Here is a 22170-nt window from a genome sequence, read left to right on the forward strand (position 1 = left end):
ATGGCTACAGTGCTACTATCAGGGTTTACTGACAATGTGAAACAGCAGAATGGAAATACTGAGATAGCGTATTGAGAATTTCTATTAATTTTAACCTGTGGGCATTTGGGTCTCTATCTTCCCTGCGGTATGAAGCAGAACTCCCAAAATGCCACCGTCTGGTAAGCCTGCAGGTAAATCAAGGGTAAAATATGACCTATATGTGGTAACTGTGGTCGTTGTTTATTATCCCCATCCTCCTTTCTCTAGGACATCTTACACTCCTTTCCTTCTCCTCATCTTCTAACATTTCCCACGTAAAGGGGAATACTTTGTTCCCATTGCTCTCCTATAGAGCATTTTACCTCCTGAGTAATCAGCAGTGAAAGAGCTCACGCTGCCCCTTGAAGTGTCATACTGGGAACACTAGAGTGGCCAGGCTACCGAGGTGAGTATTGGCCCGTCAGTTGCAATTTCAGATAAACTTCTGGAAAACTCGTGCAAGTGAAGGGCTGGGGATAAGGGGAGGCTGCATAAAAATAGTTATGTGATTGTGAGGGGTAAGGCTTCCATTACAACAGAAAGTAACCTCATTCTCCACAGAAGCTGAGTGTGCTCTGGCATAAAGCCATCTAGCATACACCCTGGTTTTAACCTACCACCCTACTGGTTGTCCCCAAGCCCTGGATGGAGCTCTCTGAAGAATCATTTCAGCAGTCCTAAAATGAAGCCAATTCTGGTGGAGAGCCTGGCCATTGTTTTGTACCAGGAGCACTGGCTTCCTCTGTTTGCCTGCTGTCCTACAGGCTATTGCTTAAACATTGTCAGTAAAAAGATACTTCTCTCTTTTTTTTTTTAATCCATATAATAACAATAGAAATAACACCACAGTCAAGATGACATAATACATCACTGCTGATGATTCAAGCTGGTGTTCCTTTCCAAGTGTGGAACTCCATGGTTATAGACATAGTTCAAGTCTCCAAACACCTTGATATGTTACAGAATAAAATACTGCTTTTCAATATTTGTATGTGTTAGTGTGAGTGATGAAAAATGGTACACTGGTAGGACTCAGTGAACAAATGTATCAGAGACAGCAGCAAGGAACTATCTGCCTTTTTGGCTAGCTGAAACATTGAAATAGCCCCCAAAGCATGACTGTAGTTCAAACTGATAGTACAAGAGTGTCCTCCCCATATGGTACCAAAAACTGGTCAGCCTTCAACTGTCACAATGAATTTCAGGTGAAAGGCCTTTAGTATGTCTGCTTCAGAGATAGGTAAACTGAGAAACAGAAACATTTACCCTGTTTTTTTTCTGGGTTTGCTGCCACAAATTAAGTTGCCACATGCTTAGATCACAGGCATTGTTGAAGAGGTAGCCAAGGAAATGTTGTCACAAGGGTGAATATATGTTGCAATATAGTATTATAATGTAATAGCACCTTTATTTTGATATATTCTCAATTTTAACTTAATTGATCCAGAAAGGATTCCTTTAAAAAAATAGTGAGAGGTTGAGAAGGAGTGGGGAGATTCATTCTAGCCTCACAATTCTTAAGCAGGATACTGAAGTTTATCAACAAGACAGGAAATTAATAGCTTTGAGGCTGTGTCAGCCTTGTTTCACAATATAGTTCGGACTGAAGGACGTAGCTGTAGCTGTTCCTCGGTAGCACATGTGTTCTCATTTAGCTGGCCTTCAAACAGTGCAGCCACTGCCCTTCTCCCAGTTCTTCTGGATTAGCTTCGTGACTAATTGTGGTAAAGTATAGGATGACGTGCAATGGGCTGCTCATCTGATAAGCCAAGGGGACACATCACCAACACTGAATGACGCTGATTTCCGGAAGAATTCAGATTTTGGAATTTCTCATCCCCTCCCACAAATCCTCTGCTGAGAAGGCAAGATCAGGACATATGCTTTAAACCCCAGGGGATGGCCTTATGTCAGACACAACAACGGATGCAGTGCCCAGAAGTGTAGGAGTTGGGAGGCTGATTTATGACCGTGCTAGGGGAGAGAGTATTCCAGAAGGCCTCTTGCCATTTCCTCCTAATGCAATGGCTGTGCAGGCCAGCCTTGCAGCAGGAGAGAGGTCAGAAGAACAGGATTACATAAGGCTGCTTGCTATGCAGAAAAACGCAGATGGCCTAAAAGTGTTTCATTTTTTTAAATGAAGTCACATGCCCAAGAGCTGCAGTTTGAGGCAGAAGAGGAGTCTCTGAAGAGCAAGTACAGCAAAATTTGTTTTGTTCTCATTTTAATTGAAAATAAGTCTGGAATCTCTCCAGGGAATAAGTTTTGAAGGAAAGAGTTGGCTCACTCACAGTCCAAGCAATTTAGAATCACCTCCCATTATTTGTATTTCGTCTTCAAGCACTTCGGAGACATATTCAGATACTTGCACAGATAGTAATCTAGAAGAAACTAGTCCCAAGTTCAGATCGGATCATCTGGTTGGACTGAATTCCACATGGTGTAGCAAAACAGAGGGTCAACAATTCTTTGCTTCTCAGTAAGCACTTGTTCACCACTATTTGGTTTGAAATGCACTGCTGCTTCTCCTTTATACCCCCAATATTATTCTATCACATCTTAATCCAGAATTATATTTTGGGTTTATTAGATGGCTATAAAAGGACAAATCTCAGTACAGAAATTATAAACAGTGCCATACAGATTTACAAAATGAAATATCAGCTCTCACTGATCTTTTTTTTCATTTTTATTGCATGTTTTCATTTTTTTGATGTTTGTTACGATGCAAAACTCTCACTTATTTCTTTTCATCTCTTATGTTTAAAAAGCCATGATTTTCTGACTTACAGTAGCCTTTTCTCTCCTTTTACTTTAATTCATTATTGTCTATAATACACCTTTTCTTTAAAAATGTGACAAAATCAAACAAAGGTGAAAGAAAAGTTACTATAGAGCTCTAGTCATATCTGTCAGGGTAAAAATCAATTTCAGACACAGATGCAAAAGAAATAGCATTTCAACAAGTTAATTTATAAATTGAGGGAATTACTATGCTAGATATTATATATTTAAGCAAACTCAATGTTCCTGTTAAATACTAGAATGACAGTGCTATAAATTCTTCTCTTTAGTGTGACAGTAGCACCATTTACACAGTCCCTTCCATTTTGTCAAAGACGTTTTCTTCCTTGCCTTGCCTCTCAGTGGGCACAGTGTATAAGGGGCCTTGCAATTTTCCTAGACATCATCCCAAGCCCAAGGCAAACTGTGGGAACTCTCAATCCTGACAGATTTTTGTGTAGTCTGCTTTGAGAACGGAGACTCCATAGTCTCAAGTGAACCATTCTCCTGTTTTCCTACCCATAAGTACTAGTAAGCTTTCCAGAAGGTCTAACCTGAAGCTGCCTTATTGCATTAAGTCGTTTCTTCTTCAATTCACCAGGGACATGGAGAACAGGTTATTTTCCTCCTCTTTGCAGCAGTCTGGACACAGGCTTAAAACTAAGTGGGAGAAGAGATAGCATAATAGGGTAACTGTGTGAACAAGGAAAAAAGTAGTCACTCATTTGCTGAAAATCTTAAGTGTCTGCGTATTAATCTGTATGCAAGATGAAAGGAGTTTGGGAATCAGGGAGTCCTCTGCATGATCAACGTTATGTCTGAATTATGTCTGAGTGGTGGCCTGAGTCACTGCTCTGGAATTTTTTTTTGGAAAGTTTTAGCCTGTCAAGGAAGGTCCTCAGTTGGAAGTTTTCTCTTAGTTTTCTCTCTCTAGATCAAAACCACCTAGTTCATCAAACATTCCTTTGCAGATCTGGTCTTTTGAACCTTTTCTAGTTTGGTTTTTTTGGTTGTTTTGTTGTTGTTGTTGTTGTTGTTGTTTTCTTTTTTTTTTCCTGTTCTCCAGAGGACTATCTTCAGGTGGGAAAAGATACTGAACAGATAAGCCAGTGATTGTCTAAGAAATGATTCAGAAAACTGGTCTCTTGAGCCCTAAATGGATGCTTTTTTATAACTGAGCGAGTGTCTTCATTTGCCACATGAAAATGCTGCAGCTGCACCCCTAGAGTACAACAAGGCCAGGTCAGGCTCAGCATTTTTCTGTGGTTGCTAACAAAAGTGCCCATTAGCACAGCTATGATGTGTACACCTGTTCAACAAGAACAGGGTTGAGCTCACACCTCCATTTTAATGAGACATTCAAACAGACATTCAGTAGCCTTTAAGTATCCCCTTACAATCAGAGGACCTTTTAAAGTGCATGTCTCAGGAAGCAAAAAAAGCTTCCTGAAGTAATTAAGAATAGTTTGTAGTCCCTCAGTCATCCATAAACTAGTTTTTCTATTAGTTTAAACAGGGAACTCTCTTCTGGTGTCTCAGAGAAATGTAACGTGAGAATGCTGTGCCTGGTTGCGTGAAGAAGAGCATCACCAAGCCAGGAGCCCAGAGAGGGATGCAACATCAGATGGGGCAGAAGGATGTGCCTGCAAGCGCCGTGCTTTGAGGCATGGGGCCTCTGCTAAATGGCATCTTCCAAGCTGAACTTTAGCACCACAACCCCCCCTCTGTGGTGGGACCCCATATGCCCGAGCGAGCACTAGTGAGGGAATAATAAATCAGGGCGACCAGCTGTGCCTGCCAGGAAAGGTCAGGCAGCAGGAGAAAGGCTGGGGGTGGCGGGGGGGGGGGAATGATGCAAATGCAGGTTTGGTTGCAAAGAAGGAGCCTGAGACAGGAGACAGCTTTGTGAGAGGCATGGAAGGTAGCTGCTACCTCTTCAAGGGAGAAGAAGGAAGAAAAAAAATGGTGTGCTCATTCAGTATTAAATGACTGAGGAGATGAGATCCGTGAGAGAACCCAAATTACTGTGGAACAGGAAATACTGTTTAACAAAAGAAAAAAAAGGTGTCAAACAGTAAGAGATGCAGTCACTTAACTAGAATCCGTGTGGTTTTTATACAGAACAGGAAATTGCCTACAACACTTGGCGAGTAGTATGTTCAACCTCTCACACTGAACAAAAAAATTAAGCTTACTGAAAATAGAAGGGCTTCTTTTGGGGGCCTCGCTAGCTGTGTACACAAGCATTTCTTTGGTGGGTTTGGGGGAGAGGGCGGAGAGATGAAGGGTTTGTTGCAGAATTGAAGACTTAATAGTGGGCTGATAAATTCTGTAAATATTTCATTTCGACAGCCAAGCAGCACTTGGAAACAAGCCAGGATGTCTCTGATCTCCAGTTGCTAATGAAATTATATTGTGCTATTGTTTTGCTATTTAAAAAATATCCTGCACTATTTAGATGATAGATTTGCTAGTTTTTCTTCCTGCATTTTTGCTGGGTTTAGGTCTGACCGGCCAATTTCATTAGGAACCTTGTTAATTTTGTGGAAAGAACAGCAGACCTGAAATAAATTGTGGGGGGAGGGGCTGGTACTGACCTTATTCTCCCCCAAATTCCCTTATTCCCGCTGACAGCCCAGCGGCCGCAGGCGGGGCGGGCCCCGGGGCCGGTGGGGCGCTGCCGGCGGGCTCGGAGCTCCCCCCGCTGGTCGGTCCCGCCCGGGCTGGCAGCGGCAGCCGCGGGGAGCGGCGGGGAGGGCTGGGGGGGGCGCACAGGTTCCCCGCAGTGCTTCTGCTCAGGCTGGTGGGAACCGCTGTCTTGGAGTCCAGGAAAAATCTGTGTGCCCTACATGGTGAATTTCTGTATTGAAGAGCAGTATGTTCCGGGAGGAAAACGAGGGGACGGGAGGTTTTGTTGATTGATTTATTTATTTATTTTCTTTTTCCTTCAACATTCTTCTTTCCCGCAGGGCTTTCACACAGAAAGTTATTTGGGACTAAAGGGACTCGATGGCTTACCTGAAATTGTTCCAGGGCATCACTTTCATTTACTGCTCCCGTCCCCCTCTTGCCCCCCAGCACAAGCACACTCATGACCTGTGGCCTTTCACCAACGTGTTTTGGTATGGGGGCACACCAGGTTAGTGAACAGATTTGTCCAGTGTGTCACCTTGCCAGCAAAACTGACCTACTGATACACAAAATTGACTGTTGGGGGGGCAGGGGTGCAGAGAAATAGTTAGGGAGGATAGAAATCTCTTTAATCAGAAGTAAAGTTTGCTAATGGATTTTACCAGCCAACGCAAACCACATGCTGAGTTTGTTGCAGCACCAGCTCAGCTCTCTGCATCACTGAGACAGCTCTTTCAGAAGCTGCATCCTTATGCAGGGAAGCTGCGCTGCCTGGGCTAACAGTTTGTTGGTATCAGCTCTACAGTAAAGAGTCTCTCAGCATCTGATATCTCCAGAGGCTTTGCTGTTTTACTTTTCACAGGGGCTGTGCTCCGTTTATCTCTATTGCTTCTGTTGAAGTTTTCCATTCTTCAGCCAAAGCAGTTTTACAAAATTCCTCTCTTATCTGCTAATTAACCCTTTTCCTCATCAGGCATCAGTAAGTCTATTAAATATAATTTAATATTTTTCCCTGAAGTCCATTTGTTTCCCTATACACTTTGAGTTTTCTGTTTCCTGCTGCTAAATTGCACTTCCCCATTTCCATCCTCCTCATGGTTTCACTCTTTCGATTAGTCCCACATTCTCCAGAAAATTCCTCACTGTTACAGTATCAACTGGGGAAAGGGGAAAAAAAAAAAAGTAGCCAACAGCTGAAAGTTGTCTTTTCTATCAACTCTGCCAAGAAACTGCTTACAGCCTTCTGGCTCCATTCAGAGACTACCATTTAATGACCTTTCCAAGGGTCAAGTACTAACAGGGATTGGTATTCATGTACAGAATATTTTCAACCACTGTGTCCTGAAATGTGAATTACAGCATTTTGTATTCCAAGATACAACTTAAAGATTTTTATTTGTCAAAGTACAGCACCTCAACTCACTTGAGGGAAAGTATTTTTTTCTGAGGATGTACTTTATCAAAATGTCCTCCTCTGTGGGACAGAAAATTTCAGTGAAGTTGCCAAGGACTAAATGGTTTCCCCTCTCTCCATTTCGTACTGTGTTTGATATTATCTTGGCTGCAGTTTCATCAGAAACCATGAGCAAAACACTGTGGTAAGGCAGTGAGTAGAAGACCTTCACAGGAAAATTAAATGACACAAGAAGTGGCATTAGAGATTTGTAATGAGGGGGCTGCTGAGAGAGCGCTAGCAGCATAAATGTCAGGGAACAAGCATGCTGTGAGAGGTGTGATTGCTCAAATGAGCGTTTAACGTTCATGGTTATGAAAGGCCCTGGTGCCATTTTCCATAAAAGCAACGATGTTAAAATCCAATGATCCACCAAATTCTTTCACTCTTCTCATCACATAAAGTTCCTTATCTAGTTGCAATTTGATACGCAATTCTTCCTTCTTTGTATTTTACGCACAAAAGAGTTCTCGTCTCAGCACTTCAGAAACAGCGAATTTGTTCCCCTGTGTTGTGAACAGAGCCTGATTAAATTTCCTAAACAAAACATATCTTGGACAATAATGGTGACTTTAGGGGAAGTTGGTGTTTAATATGCTTTTCCACATTCTAGTTTTAAAAAATGGAAAACATGACATAGTCTAAATAACTCCAGTTGGTGAAAACTAGATTTTGATAATCCGAAAGAATTCGCTGTTGTCAAAATGAAGCAGTTTGGAAAATGGGTGCATTTTCAGTTGAGAAGAATTTGAGTGGCTTTGCAGCCTAACTCCTCAGTTTTAGGTAATCTCTAAATTTAGGTCGCAGAAACTCCTCTTCCTGATGAAAGGCACATTTTAAAAGTTGCATTCTTAACATATGCGGTGAACTCTATACCCATGGCAGTCTTCTGTAAGCCCTGCCACCAGCAGCCGCTTTAATGTATCGCCAAGCCTTGCACTGCAATTTTGCTTGACCTTTACAGGTCTTCTCTGTTAGGTGACTGATTTTGCTGGTCCACAGAGCAGTTGGTTAAGTGAAGTACTGCTGGAAAGTAAAAACCTTTGTTTCATCTTCTATAGGTGCAATACTGAAAGTTTCGGTTTGTGAAGTGGCTGCTCCCTAGCTAAAAGACACAGCCATGGGGGGTGCTGGTACCACCCAGTACAATCCCTCCTCACTCTATGTCCTGGAAGAGACAAGCCTGATGAAGGGCCCTTGAAAGAGGCAAGTGAAACGTTCATCCCTTGTCTCTCAGAAGCTGAGAGATTTACACTGGCAGATAAATGGGGGCTCAAGTTAGCAGCTAACTCTGCTCTGCTTCCGTTTTGCTGTGGAAAAAATGGATCCTGTTTCTCCCCTCTGTCTTCCCATTCCCCAACTCTGTCCTCCTCTCCCCCTCACCACACCAAATCAGGCCCAAGAGAGTCTCTGCAGCTGGCCTGGGAAGGGAGAGAGGGCTCCCCAGGGCCAGGCTCACCAGCCACCCTGGCAGGCTGGCAAAGGGCACTGCTCAGTGCCCAGGGGAGGGCACACTCAGGTAGTGCTGGATGAATAATAGAGGGATTGGTTTGGTGCTGCACTGCTAAAAAACTCTGCAGCTGACACATGAAGCTGGGAAGAAGGGCAGCTGGAGAGAAGAAAACCAGAAATCACTTTGGCCCAAAAAGAAACATTTTGTTCAGCTGCATCCTACTTATTTTTGGTGCATAGATAAAGGGAATGTGAATTTTGTGCAAGATTTTTCCTTCAGTTTATGTAAGCTTTAAATCAAATTAATGTTAAGATGAATAGGATTCCAACTGAGAAGGGAAAAACCAGAGAGCTCCTTGGAATTGATAATAGTAATGAAAAAAAATTTCCAAAACAAGGACTTTATGCTGCCAACATCTAAATTAAATACTTCAAGGCTTTTGAAATCCCACAGTACACACATGCACCCACATTTCTTATGGGCCGAATGCTGAGTTCAATCTCATTTTATGGTCATCCCATCCTTAAGTGTGTTTACTGTTTGTTAAATACAGGTGCCAAATTGAGTAGGGAAATTGTCACAAACTAGTGGATGTAGAATGATGCTGGGAAGAGAGAGCTTGGTCTTAAGACTGAAATATATGTAATTAATTGCTGTGTTGGTTGGACAAATAACAGGGAACATAAAATTAATTATCACATGGGAGCTACCAGCGAAAAGCCAAAAGCTTTACATTGTCAGTTAAGCTGAAGAGCTCCTACCCCAGGGGCTCAAATCACTTGGCTGTACAAATCTGGGAGAGCTGGCAATGCTTGATCAGACACACACAGGAGGTAAAGCAAGAAATAACATCCAAAAGTTCAGTGCAATCTCTGGCCTTAATATCATATCGGTCCTTTTTTATTGGTTTAAAATCCTCCTATTTTTGCTGGTCTCAGTAATTCTCTTTCACTAACACATTGGTATTACCTAGCATAGGGACATAACTCAGGTGACCTAATTTTTGGCAGTTATAAGGGTTGTAACAGAAAGTAATACTTTTATTTCACATCATTAGGTCAAATTAATTCTATCAACTGGAATTCATGCTGGTGACCAGGGGATGTGAAAAGCCTCCTCATGTTCCTTCTTGGCTTATGATGGAAAAGAATAATCATCTTTTCTCATTAAGACTGATGCTTTTTGTAGGGGCAATGCTTTACTTCTCCGTGACATTTTTCTTGAACAGTCCATGGTATACTGGGGGCAATGAAACAAAACTAAGTGAGCCTCTTGTTTACACTTTTTTCTCTCCTTTGACGGGTTATTGCTCCCTTCTGCACCTAACTTTGTTTTCATGTTTTCTCTTTCAAATAGTCCCTTATGAATCCTTTTTCTCCTCACAAATCTTGCATGGACTGCCTTTTTTTTCCACTTCTGTAATAATCATATCTTTAAGATGTTTTGGTGGTAAAGCAGCAGTTGTATGGTCTAGAGACTTGTGTAATTAGGTAGTCAGAGCTTGCACCCTGAAATAAATGGATCTCTGCTAAGTTGCTTGGCTCTCAGTGGTTGTTGAACACTGATATTACTAAGGAACCACTGGTAGCAATTTACCTCTCCGAAACACCGTGGAAATGTAGATGTTGATGGGAATGTGCTGAAATAGCACTGAGAACAGTGGGAGCCAGTTCCAAGGAAGACAGACAGAATATAACCTCATTTTTATGACAATAGATGACTCGTATTTTTAATATCTTACTGTTAACTCAGGCAGAGATGACTAACTATTATATTCCACATTACAGAAATTTGAGGAATGAGTCCTGCACTCCAGGTAAAAGTGAAACATAAGAGATAGATACAGCTTTTAAACAGAGTAGATAAAGAAAATGAACATACAGAAAAATGTGCATCTGTTCTGAGGCTAAAGAGCCAATTTGTCTGTGTGCAAGGGGCTGCATGAGATCCTGATCAGAGCTTATGATGGGGTGTAAGAGAAAATGTCAAGAGAGAGACTTTTGGAAAACCAGAGTTAACCTTCAAGAAAACGTAGTGATTTGACAAGGAGAGGCAATCACAAGGGCAGAACTGAGAGGAGAACAATGTTCTGACACGGGGGTCACTGCAGAAAGTCCAGAAAGGAGATGTGGGTAGAAAAGGAAGTAAATCTCAAAGTCTTGAGTTCACAAAAGCAACATGCAGGGCTACCTGGATTGGGGCAAGCAACAAAAAGCCATGTACTCTGGAAAACATCCAAGCAGTATGCTGCCTTACATTGACTTCCACAACTTTGCAAACACTGGCTGACCATGAACAACTTGGACGAGAGGACATCACCAGCACCATTTGTGCAAGGTAATCCTTCACAAGAGCAACGGACAAGATTTCAGCAGAAGATAAATGAGCTCTTAGCCTGAAAGCAAATGGAACATTTATTAATTTTAAGCTGTACACAGGTGTACAAGCCAGTGTTTTGTCAGAGACAGAGATAGTAGCAAGCAAAGAAGAGCCCAGATAAGACAAATGGATAGAATTCAGGCTTGCAGTCGTGATCTTATTGCCATTAAGAGAGTGAGTGAAGTAAATGTGTGAGTAAATAACATATTGCAAAGGTACAATTTGTAATAATACCAGAGACAAAAATATCCTTTACTGATTTAAAAACATATCAAGTTCTTCATATTATGCAGTGGTGCTTCACTTTAGAAGAAAAAATGATGAAGTTTGAAGAAGAGTTTTAGGATGCTTTCCCAGTGGAGAAAGCATTCAGCAGAATAGAAAATATAACTGAAAATCCAACTCTTCACTGTCCAATGGAGGAGTAAAGAAAGGAGCAGGCTAAGCTTGTCACTGTAAGAAAAAAAGAGAGCAAGAAGCAGAATAAACAGAGCAAGACACTCACTTTCTGTAGAAAAAAACCAAGCATTTCTCTAAGCAATAGGATGAAGGAATCTCATAGATTATGCCTCTTGGTTAAATGGGTTTTTTAGCTGAAATATGCAAAGATATTCTGCCTCTCTGCAAACACCAAGAAATTTTCCTGTGTTTCCCCTATCAGCTCTCCTCGGCAGAGTATTGGCAAAATGTGGGCTGCCATGTTTGGCTGTAAAATTGCCTGAAAAGATAAAGATGCTTCGGGGGAATGAACTTTCAAAACTGCTAATTCCAGTCTTTCTTCTCCTCTGCAATGTCTTGTATGAAACCTGTAGGAGCTGAATATCTTTAAGTCCTCTTCCATATTCTGTAATTTTAGTTGAACATGCCGAAGCACACACACTGCCAGGGTGTCACACTATGGCTGGTTCTGGAGGAAATTAGGCTAATCCTTTCACTGTATATTGATTGAACAGAAACCCAACAGCAATAACAAACTAAAAATGGAATGTAAGCAGATCCTAAGTAGGTTTCTGTAGCTGGCCCGTCCAAGTGGTTGTGGCAAATGTCTTTAGAGAAGCAGAGCACATGTGGCATGTAAGTAGCATGGCATTTGAGAGACACTGCTTCTTCCAACTGATTTTTAGACTGTGCCTGATGCCAGGTGTTTCACAGTGGAGTATATAATATAAGATTTGATGGGATTAGTAGAGTAGTTGCTGTAGTTCGGCCAGATGAAAAGATCTCACTGTATGTTGTTTTATTTATAATGCAGATTTCATTCTTGGATATATTTGATCCCTTTTGTTCTCTACTTGTTGACCTCTTCACCTAATTTGTTATATTTGCTAAATATATGTCTAGGTGTAAACTGTCAGCAGTGTAATCACAAAGCCTAAGATACACAAAAGACAAGTCAGTAAACAATACTGCATTTCACATATTAGTGAACAAAACCAACATCTTCTCATTTTACAGGCATCTAATATTTTTTCTGCAGGTTTGCCAACATTATTTCCACAATGCTCTTCTATGTTTTCTGGCTAAGATAGCCATTTACAGTCATTTAGTTCAGCTCTACAAAAATGATAAAAATGAAGAGTTCTGTTCTTTTCCCACTTCTTTTTTTGCCAGATTGCTTTCTGAACCCAGGTAATTTTTTTGAAATCAATAGCATTCTGTGCCAGGGAGATTCCCTAGACATTACACGCCAAACGTAATACATGTTTTGAACTTGCCACCTGCTAGTTTTCTTTGACATCCTCTAGTTCTTTTTTGGAAGAGAAGATAGATGGATCTTCCCTGTTCATCTTTACTTAGTTTCAGCTGGGTGAGCAACATTACCCTGCCTTACCTGCTTAATGTTCTTTGAGTATAGATTAAAGTAGGTAGCAAGGGGAGTTATGTGTCATGCAGTAGTTCTTTCTTAAAGTAATGTGTGGGAAGAAGGGAAATAGCCTGGAGTTTTCCGCTCCTGCTAATTGCTTTCTTTACCAGCTTACTGCGACTTGTTCCACACTCTGCAGTTTGCCTTCGCACTGCCATAGAAGTGAACCAGCAGTATTTCAGTGTGAAAGGCCTTCTGGTATGTGGTGAAGCTCTATTATTTGTCCTGCCTTTTTAGAAGATCAAAGCTGCTAACTAGCTTACTTTATTTTTATTCTGCAGCTGTGATAGCCTTAGCTGTCTTTCAAGCCCATTAATCAATTTCCCAATCCAGAAGCAGGGTACAGATGTAGAACTCATGTCCTGAACTCATGGATTCCCCAGCCTCAACAACCAAATTAAAGCCATCAGTTCCAAATTAGAAAGGCAGATAAGCCTTCAAAAGTTTGGCTCTCTAACAACTGTTCTTTTATCTAGTGATCAGCCTGAAGCCCTGTTGGTCCTCTCTAGCTCTGTCTTTGTGTATCTCTGCAATGAGGTAACTTGCTCTTACATTTCTGTCTTAGACTCAGACTGGCTCTGGTCATGTCCCACAAGGGGTTTTGAATGAGATGGTGGCTTTTCTGCCTCTGTTATAAGAGCATAGCTTCAGCAGCTTTGGGGAGAGCATAGTCACAGCCAGGATTATACTTGAGTTGAGACTTCTTTGTTTTTTCTATATATTTATTTAAATCAGAGCATTTTATAAGAAAGGGGAATTGAAATATTGTACTGCAGTCTTTTATGTTCTTAGAGAGTCTTTAATGAAAAATTAATAACAGTGTTGTTCTCATGACTTATTTTAGGACGGATGTATACTCAAGACTTACAATTTCCCTGAGAAACTTCTGATCGTCCCCCAAAACAAGGTGAGTCCTATGGAGAAACTGGAGTAGATCCTTCACCTTGTTCCAAACAGGTATGCAAGCTGATGTGAGGTATCTTGGTCATTTGTTAAATACAGCAGAGCTTCCACTCTCAACTAGATTTTGTACTTCCAAACTTTTTTATAGCATCTTTCAGAATTAAGAAGTCTAACTGCTGAATCCTATGGCATTTTTTAGTGTGATAGAATCCTTCTCTCCCAAGTGTGGACAATATAAGTATTTCATACTAATCACACTTTTTATTATTGTTCTTTCAGTTTATAATCAAGTTTCTAAAAGTGGTAGGTAGCATTATGACACATTACTTTGTACTGCATGATAAATTCCTTGTTAATTGTCAGTTTCCAAATGTTACCCTCCATGCTTACTTTATTCTCACCCAGTCTGTGTGATCAGTAGGTATCAAGGGAAGCAAGTGGAATTTGACGTGGAAGTGGAAGAATAAGTTATTCCTCGTCCTGGTTTCAGCTGGGATAGAGCTAATTTTTCTCCTTAGTAGCTAGAATAGTGATGTTCCAAAATGCAAGTGTAATCAACGATAAGGAAAAGGGCAATAGTTAATAAAATACTCTACTAAAATCCTTTTCTTTTCCCTCTCATAGCATCTCTGCAGCCACTCCCCTCTCTGTGAACACCATGCGTCTCATGTTTTTTACAAGCTGTATTTTGTGCTACATTTTAGTTAACTAGCCAGGAAGACTAGGAAGTACAGAAAAAAATGATCAAAACCTGTACTTATTAAAAAAATCAGGGCACTTTTGTCTTCTGTTTCTGTGAGAACAAGGAATAGCCTAAGGACTTTGAATACCTAGATTTCTTGGAGGCGATAGGTTATTCATATCTTCCTCTATCTCTCAGTGTGAAGGGCATTCCTAGGAGAGTTGTATGTCTGCATTGTAGCTGGTGCCACTGGCAGTTGGGTATGAGTTTGAGCAACTGTAATGTGTGCTGGGGTTTAAACCTTTCTTAGATGTCTTTATAATAAAGAAACCAAAGGGGGGGCGTGGCTGAGAAAAAGGGGTGAGGGGGAAGAAAGCTGTTAAGTTTGTCTTAGCTCCTCTCCATAGATTCATGCTAAGCACAGAGCAAGATGACTTAGTTGAAAGTGCAGTGCATGAACATGAATGCCAGTATCTACATGGTTTTCAGCCTCCTAGTATGAGGTGGGACATCCTACATACCTTCTCACCTTCCAGAATTTGGATTCAGGAACAAAACTGCTTGCACCATGATAAGTGGTAATGTGATGAGATCAAACAGACTGTACAGGAGTCATTTTTTATGAGCCACCAACCCGAAGACTAATGGTTTTATATGGCAGAGCAAGGGCTCTTCTCTGTGGAGATTTTATTACTCATGCAGGTTGCTAACACACCTGAACAGAACTGAGAAAGTGGTTTAGTTGACAATGGCAGTAAGGAGATCTGGTTCTTGGTGTCTTGGAGTCCCATGGTAGGATTTTTTGTTACAGTTAATAAAGATTTGAGTGCAGATGGAAACTTTTCTCATGTTGGGACACTCGGGACTTCTCTATCCTCTGTAAATTCCCCGAGGCTTAGTATGAATTGAGGTCACACTGTAACAGACTCAGTGCAGGCAATGGATGGCCTTTCATTTCTACCTGGCTACCAGTTTCCTGTAATTTTGTAGAAAATTTGACATCCAGAATGTTGAGACCTACTTCACAGACCTTTACTCTCTGTCCAATGTTGCTGAAATTGGCCTAAATGTTACTTCATTGGATAAGAGAGGCAGATAAAAGCACACACAAACTCACGTGCAGAAATTGAGCTTGATCAAACTAGGCTAAAAGCAAACACCAGTTTTAGCTTTTCCTTGTCAATGTGTACTTAGAATTTTGTGACCCCTTAGATTATGAAACACAACTTTCTAACATAAATTACAGTTGTTCTGTTTTGAAAAGTGATCCCACAAACAGATTCATGGAATACCTGTTTTCTTTTATGCTCTAGTGATTACCAAAGCGATGAGATAATATTAAAGCCTTCAGCAGTAATAAAGATTATGCACCCTGAATAGGCAAGTCCTGCAGGACAACCTCAGAAAGTCAAGGTTGCACTTGCACTGATACAAGATAGAACAGATAACTGTTCTTACTGTTGAACATGTGCATGGCTTGACACAGTTACGTTCACAGTCAAATAAAAATTAAACTAAATTTTAAATAGTCACCCAGTACTTGTATTTCCTCTCCTTTTAAATTCTTTCCTTGATTCAATGGATGGGAAAATTTTTTTGCATCCCAGCTCCCCACCCCCCACCCTTCCCCCCATCATTTAAAATACTTTCTGATGCTTTACACATTGTGGGTAGTTTGCGCACCACACGCGGAGATCCTCTGGTTTAGAGGTCAGTCTATTGACCCCAGGCTCTGTTCTTCAGCATGGACAGGAGTAATGGCCAAAACTGACTCTGTCAAAGATGGCTTCCAATGCTTGGTGGAACCAGGTCTGTGCTATAACAGGGTTGCTTGATATATTAAGACCATATTAAGACCACAACTGAAAATCAGAAGGAAAGAGAACAATGTGGTTAACGCTTCTACCATATTAGTGTTAAGATCATTCTGAATAGGCTTATAACTACAAACATTAAATAAACCATCATGTCTAATGCATTGTTTTTTGCAATTAAAAAAGAAAGCAATATGTAGTAATCTTAAATGAGCTGATATTTCAAATCACTCCTATAAAGCTATTGCACTAAGAAAGTTATTTTCAAGTGCCATCATATGCATAGACATTCTCAGATTAAAATCTAAGCAAGTTTTAAGAAATAAGTTAACCGTATTTTCTGCTCAAGACTATTTGTTATTATTGTCATCCTTTTGTTTAAAAAAAAAAATAAATGAGAAAACCTACCAACCAAAACCAACCCTATTCTTACCCCTCTGATTTTTTAAACTATTATCAGGAATCAGAAATTGGAAACAAATCTTACTTTCAGGTTAAACCCAGCTGTGAGAAATGAGCACAGAGCAGAAAATACATGTAACTTATTTTGGATATCTTCTGATAAATAACTAGCCTAAATAGACTTTGAGTGCCTTAGGCAGTCAGGTACAATCCTGATAACCTGTTTTGAGATGACTGGTAGAAGAGGAGAAAGTTTGTTTAATCTTTGTACAGTGCAGCTCATTCATGGGCTCCTGTGGCAGTTTGGATTGAACCATGGATGCTTTGGGTATTAACATTGCAAAGACAAAGAGGATTTTTAATAGTATACAAGCTAAAAAGTAGACAACTGTCTGAAGTCCATTTTAAGAGCCACAGAACTGTACCTGTCCTTGGGTACAAATCTGAAGGAAAGGATATTCTTGTGACCTGGGTCCAGTCAAAGCATCTGAGACAAGGATCATTTTGCAGTCAGAGAAAATCCTTATACCTTTTTGTACCTGTCTCTTTCACTGTGGTCTGTGCTGGTTGTACTTGCAAAATCTTATCTAAAATGTATGTCCTGCCTTTCAGAGAATAGGATATGTAATACCAGTGGGGATTAATTAATGTCCCCTGCTAATCTAACTGTTCCTGTTAACACAGAGTAAGGTAAGAGGCTTTCTGAAAAGACAATTGTTGTTCCTTCGTGTCAGCAACCTGTCTTAGTTTCATCCTGGGGATAATAAACCCCAAACAACTTGACAGATGCTTTTCCAGAGCTTTCCCTGATCATATTTGTTATTTCTGCTGCTGTAGGTTTAGACATGATAAAGAAAAGCAGGACTTGTGCTGGAAATACTCATACCATATAAGGGGAAAATTTCGATGATGTGAAGTAAAATAAAGCACTTGAGAACCAAGCTCCAGTTTGAGTCACTCTGTTACTGAGGGCCTGGGAGCTATTTAACTTGGCTTAAATTGCAGCCAGAGATGAGTGGTATCAGGTCTCACTGGAACTGATGAATCTCTCCACCATCTTGAAGGACTACAGGCAACAGCAGCCAGCGCCCTGTTTGAATGGTGGTTTAATTACTTCCAGTACCAGTTTTTCTTTGTGGGACTTTTCATAAACAGGAGTCACAGCCTTGCCCCTGTATCAGCCCTGCTTTCCCACACCTCTGCAGCTTCATCTGGATGCTCCATAGGTCCCTCCTCTAAAGCAGAATAGGAATTGCAGTACGGAGAGCCACAGAAAGTAAGTGAGCCACAGAAGCACAACATGGGAGTCCTCCTTTAATCCCCTTCTGTATTTGTGTACCACTACCTTGCTGACCATGGTTCTCTGCACACAACTCTCCGTTTCTCTAGAGAGTATAAATGTTCTCATGTATTTGTTGCTCAGGTACAGCTGTTTGTAGGTAAAGACCTTGTTCTGAAGAGAGTTATTGTCTGCTGTCAGATCAAATGATGTTGATGGCTCTCATGAGAGAGCCCCTCTGAGAGACAAATGACATTTTCTTCTGAGTATGAGAAGACTGTATTGTAGTCAAGAACGTCAAGTGCTTCTATGTAGTGGTATCCAAGATAGTGCAGGCTTTTTCTTAAACTATGAAGAGAATAACTGTGTATAACTGAGTTGGAATATGTTGACTTTCCAATAGTCATCACACTGCATTGCTATTGGAGGTGTGGAAATACACCAGTCTGGGCTTCCTTCCACTCCCAATGGCACATTCTTACTTTGAGGTAACAGGTTTTTGTGAATCCTTGGACAAAGACCAAGTGTTCTTTGCATAGATTCACTTGGGTTTATTAAACAAAATTTTACAAAATTTCACTTGCAGAGTCCAGTTCTCTCTTCTGATAAGCCAGTGGCTATTTGGGAGAAGAATGGCTATGATGTGTGCTCTCATGTTTAAACTGAAGGTACAGGACTTATGTATGAAGTTTGTTTGGTGGGGTTGTGGGAACAAAACAGGTAATACAGCTAGGAGTCAAATGTTTCAGTGTAGTTTAATGCTAAGGAAAGTAATTCCATATTCATAATTATCCACAGAGCATCTCCAGAGGTTTTTACAGTAATGTCACAGCAAATATATTCAGCTTTTAAGAAAAGAGAAACCATGCTCACAGCTGATCTAATTTATATTAATACCTATCATAACAGAAGTTGTTTCACAAGATCTTTAGGCATTAAGTCAACAATTAGTTAAAGAGTACGTACTTTATTACCTTATCTCCTTTACTAAGAGTTAGTTCTCATCTATTTGCAAATTTTGCAAGCTTACAAAGCTTAAAGGTCTATTTTCAAAACAGCAGACCTTGCTAAACTGTGCCCCTACAAAAGATTAATTATTTTAAGGTTTTTACCATACAAACCAAAAAAACTAAAATACGGATAGGTTGGGGATTTTTGCTGCTTAAATTTACATATGTAAATTTCCCTAGGTAACAAAAATCTATTCAAGATTTAAATTCTCAGTGCTAATGCTAACAATAGATACATTCACTACAGTGTGATTATACTGGATAGGCTTAACATTAAAAAAACCACTTGGGTCTATTATGAGGTTTCATAAATACAAATTAGTTGTGATAGAATTTGTCAATTAATTGTAGAGTAGAAATAGCTTCAGTGTCAGCACCGCATTGCATTCCTTGTTTTCATGCACTCCAAATGCCACCATGCTGCAACTCAGAACCTCTAGTATTTATTTCCTCAAATATCAGAGAACATTAAAACATGTAAGAACATAAGAATGGCTTTCCAGTGTCTAACTGAATAGCCATTTAGCCTAACACCTCATCTTCAAGCAAGACAATGAAAAATGCTATTTCTGACGTCTGTTCTGAAAATGAGAAATGATCCGAATGAATCACTCTTAACTCTCCTTGCAATAGTGACATCCTGTAAATGGGGAAACCTGCAACCCTGATCAACATTCTGCCTAAACATGACAGTAAGGTACCTCAAGCTCTGAGGATGGAGCTGATAAATTGCATGAGGAGAACTTCAAAGTAAGGCTTTCGGATATAAGTCATAAACTGGAGTAATACTGCTATAGTAATAGGTTTGTATCACTAATATTATTAATAGAAGGGTATGGAAGTAGATCAGAGAGTCAAGTGGGACTGTTTCTTATGCAAAGGATACTTTCTAGAAACATGCTTGCAGCTCCATAACATGTACCCAGATTTTTAATCTATCAAGAAGAGTGTAGCTGCCAGTAATGTGGGGTGTGTTGTGGCTGCAGGTCCCCTGAGTAAGTATTTGTGCAGTTAGCCAGGGCTGTGCCTCTGTGACCCTAATTGGTGCCCTACCTACCTACCCTGTTTGACATTGGCCATGGGGTGTCGGCATGAGTTCTAGTTGCACCTAATGTCACAATCCTGCAGTGTAAAAGGTCTTCGGGAGATATGCATTATTTGCCTTTAAGGTGTCTTGACGCAACTTGAACGATGGAAAATGTGTTCAGCTGCATTTATTGAAACTGTTAGGGAAACATGGGAAAGCAGTTTCCCAACATCCTTAAACATCACGTTTTGGAATAGTTCATTCAAACACCCATGAGATGAGATGCTGGACTTCATTTCACCCTCCAGGAAATGGCACATCAGAGTAGTCTGTAGGAAGTGGGCCATGCAGTAATGAAGTACTGTACCGGGAGAATTACATAGAAAATGAACACTGAAGTAATAAATACATGGGGAATTTTTTTAGAGGAAACTACAGTCTCTTTTTTTCTTAATAAAATTAGTTACTGACCTCTGACTAGATGTTTTGCAAGTTACAGCAACAACAAATAGTTTGCTATTTGAAGTGGGTGGCTATCAATTTTGTTTAGTTGCCTTAGAAAGAACATCTGGTGAAGATACGTTTACAGATAGATAATGATGTTAGTATCAAACCTTATCGGAAGTGATTGCATTCCAGCAACTAAATTAGATTTCCCTGAAGCAGGATAATTGAACTACAATGCAGTGTTTTGCCAAGATTTATCCTCTTCTGTAAATCTACTCATGTCAGCTCCATAAACTTTCAGATGATTCTGAAAGATTTAGGAATCTCCAAAGATATAAGTTCATGTGTATTTGTAGCTTAATCCAGATAGATATAGTGGTGATACCCAGAAATTCTTTATAATAATGCTGCTGTTATACACATTTGGATTGATTGACTATTTGGAGGGGGGGGGATTTTGTTTGCTTTTTTCTTAACTTGGTTTGTGGTAGGCACTGGGGCATATGTGTATCATACTCTGTTTCAGTCTTTTTGTATAGAAAGCCTGGATACTTAGTTCAGTATTATGATTTCCAGGTATCAAAGTCCCATTGTGGATAGTATTTGGTTTTCCAGCTGCCTCCTCGGTTAAGTTTTAGTACCTGTCAATAGCAATAGTATCACTTCTCTACCCTAGACCCACTCCACCACCAAGTGAAGGGGAGAACTGATACCAGTAAAGATAAAAATATTGTCAGATTTTTAAATGTCTCAATGAGGATTACAGAAGTAAGGATCTCTTGTAGAAACCAGGGCTTCTTATCCCCAGGGAGCTTGAACACTCTCAGACTCCACGTGCATTTCTTGACTCTCCGTATGTTGTATCACACGTAGCTCACAAGCCCTTCAAGCATACCTCCCATACTGGGGTTGACAGCGGTGCTCTGCTGATACAGGGATGTTGGGGGTGTTTGAACCGCTCTGTGTATTAGGAAGTGAGGCAAGGAGGCTGCTGAGGCAGAGCCTAGAGGTGCGGTGACTTGTTGAGCCCAACTCCATCCTGCAATGGAGACAGGGGAACTCTAGGAGACCATCATTGTCTCCTCGTTGTGACCACCATCATCTTCAGCTCATTTTGATATGAGTGAGTGTCTGATGTTTCTCAGCCAAATGAACACTTTGGTTTGCTGTTTGTGGGATCTGGAAAATGGGGTATCTGTGCTGTTTATTTTAACACCGAGTCATCTGGTACAGCTCATCTGAGACAATAATTTGTGCTTCAGTCTTCTGTTTTATACACCAAAATATTGGATGAAATGTACTACATCTAGAAGTCAGTTTTTGTGTTTGAGGTGTCTAAAGAAGAATTTATATATTTGGTCAAAAAAAAATGTACTTGGTCATATTATCCTCTGCAGGGACACTGTGCCCTAATAGTTTCTTCTGGTCAGTGATAGCAAACATATTATGGCTGGGACAGCCTCTGTTACGTGATACGTGCAGTCATCAAGTAAGCAGTCACCTAAGAGCACCCGTGCAGATTTTGTTTGACCCCAGGCACAAGCAGAGTCTGAGAGCAACAAAAAAAGTATATTGAATTCACTTCACTAAGTTAACCTTAAGAAGAATATTAGAAGAGTTAAGAGTGAAATAGTGCATGCAAAGGTGAACAGTTCAGAGAACAATCCCTACTTGAGAAACAGCTTCTAAATAGCAGGCAGAGAACGAAGCACATAAATTACCTATGTGCCAAACTACCTGAAAATAATTTGGATACTCACTGAAGCAAAGTATTGTATCCAATGGTTCACTGCTAGGGCAGATCCATCTGCTTTCATTTCACTTTATTTCTATCCCCTGTAAGAAAATCAACATACTTTTGCTATCCTAGTCTACAGTCCATAAAACCAGAACTATGAAAATTCCTTCTGTCTTGAACAGAGGTCTGAACACTTACTGTTTTTATTAGAAAGTGCTTTATTTTTATGTGATTACTTCATCTGAAGGATGGTAGGAATGAGTATCTCAGACTTAGGTTACAA

General features: G+C 40.4%; 1 long non-coding RNA gene across 1 annotated transcript; it reads right to left on the minus strand.

Annotated features, from left to right (window-relative positions):
* Positions 1–10878: 10878 nt before the first annotated feature.
* LOC141937897 (uncharacterized) lies at positions 10879–21957 on the minus strand. Its single transcript, XR_012627111.1, has 3 exons — positions 21910–21957; positions 15854–16032; positions 10879–11174 (listed from the first exon to the last, which is right to left on the minus strand). It is a non-coding gene; the product is annotated as an uncharacterized LOC141937897 (long non-coding RNA).
* Between the last annotated feature and the right edge of the window lie 213 nt (positions 21958–22170).

Source organism: Strix uralensis, chromosome 2, assembly GCF_047716275.1.
Source record: "Strix uralensis isolate ZFMK-TIS-50842 chromosome 2, bStrUra1, whole genome shotgun sequence".
NCBI classification, from domain to species: domain Eukaryota; kingdom Metazoa; phylum Chordata; class Aves; order Strigiformes; family Strigidae; genus Strix; species Strix uralensis.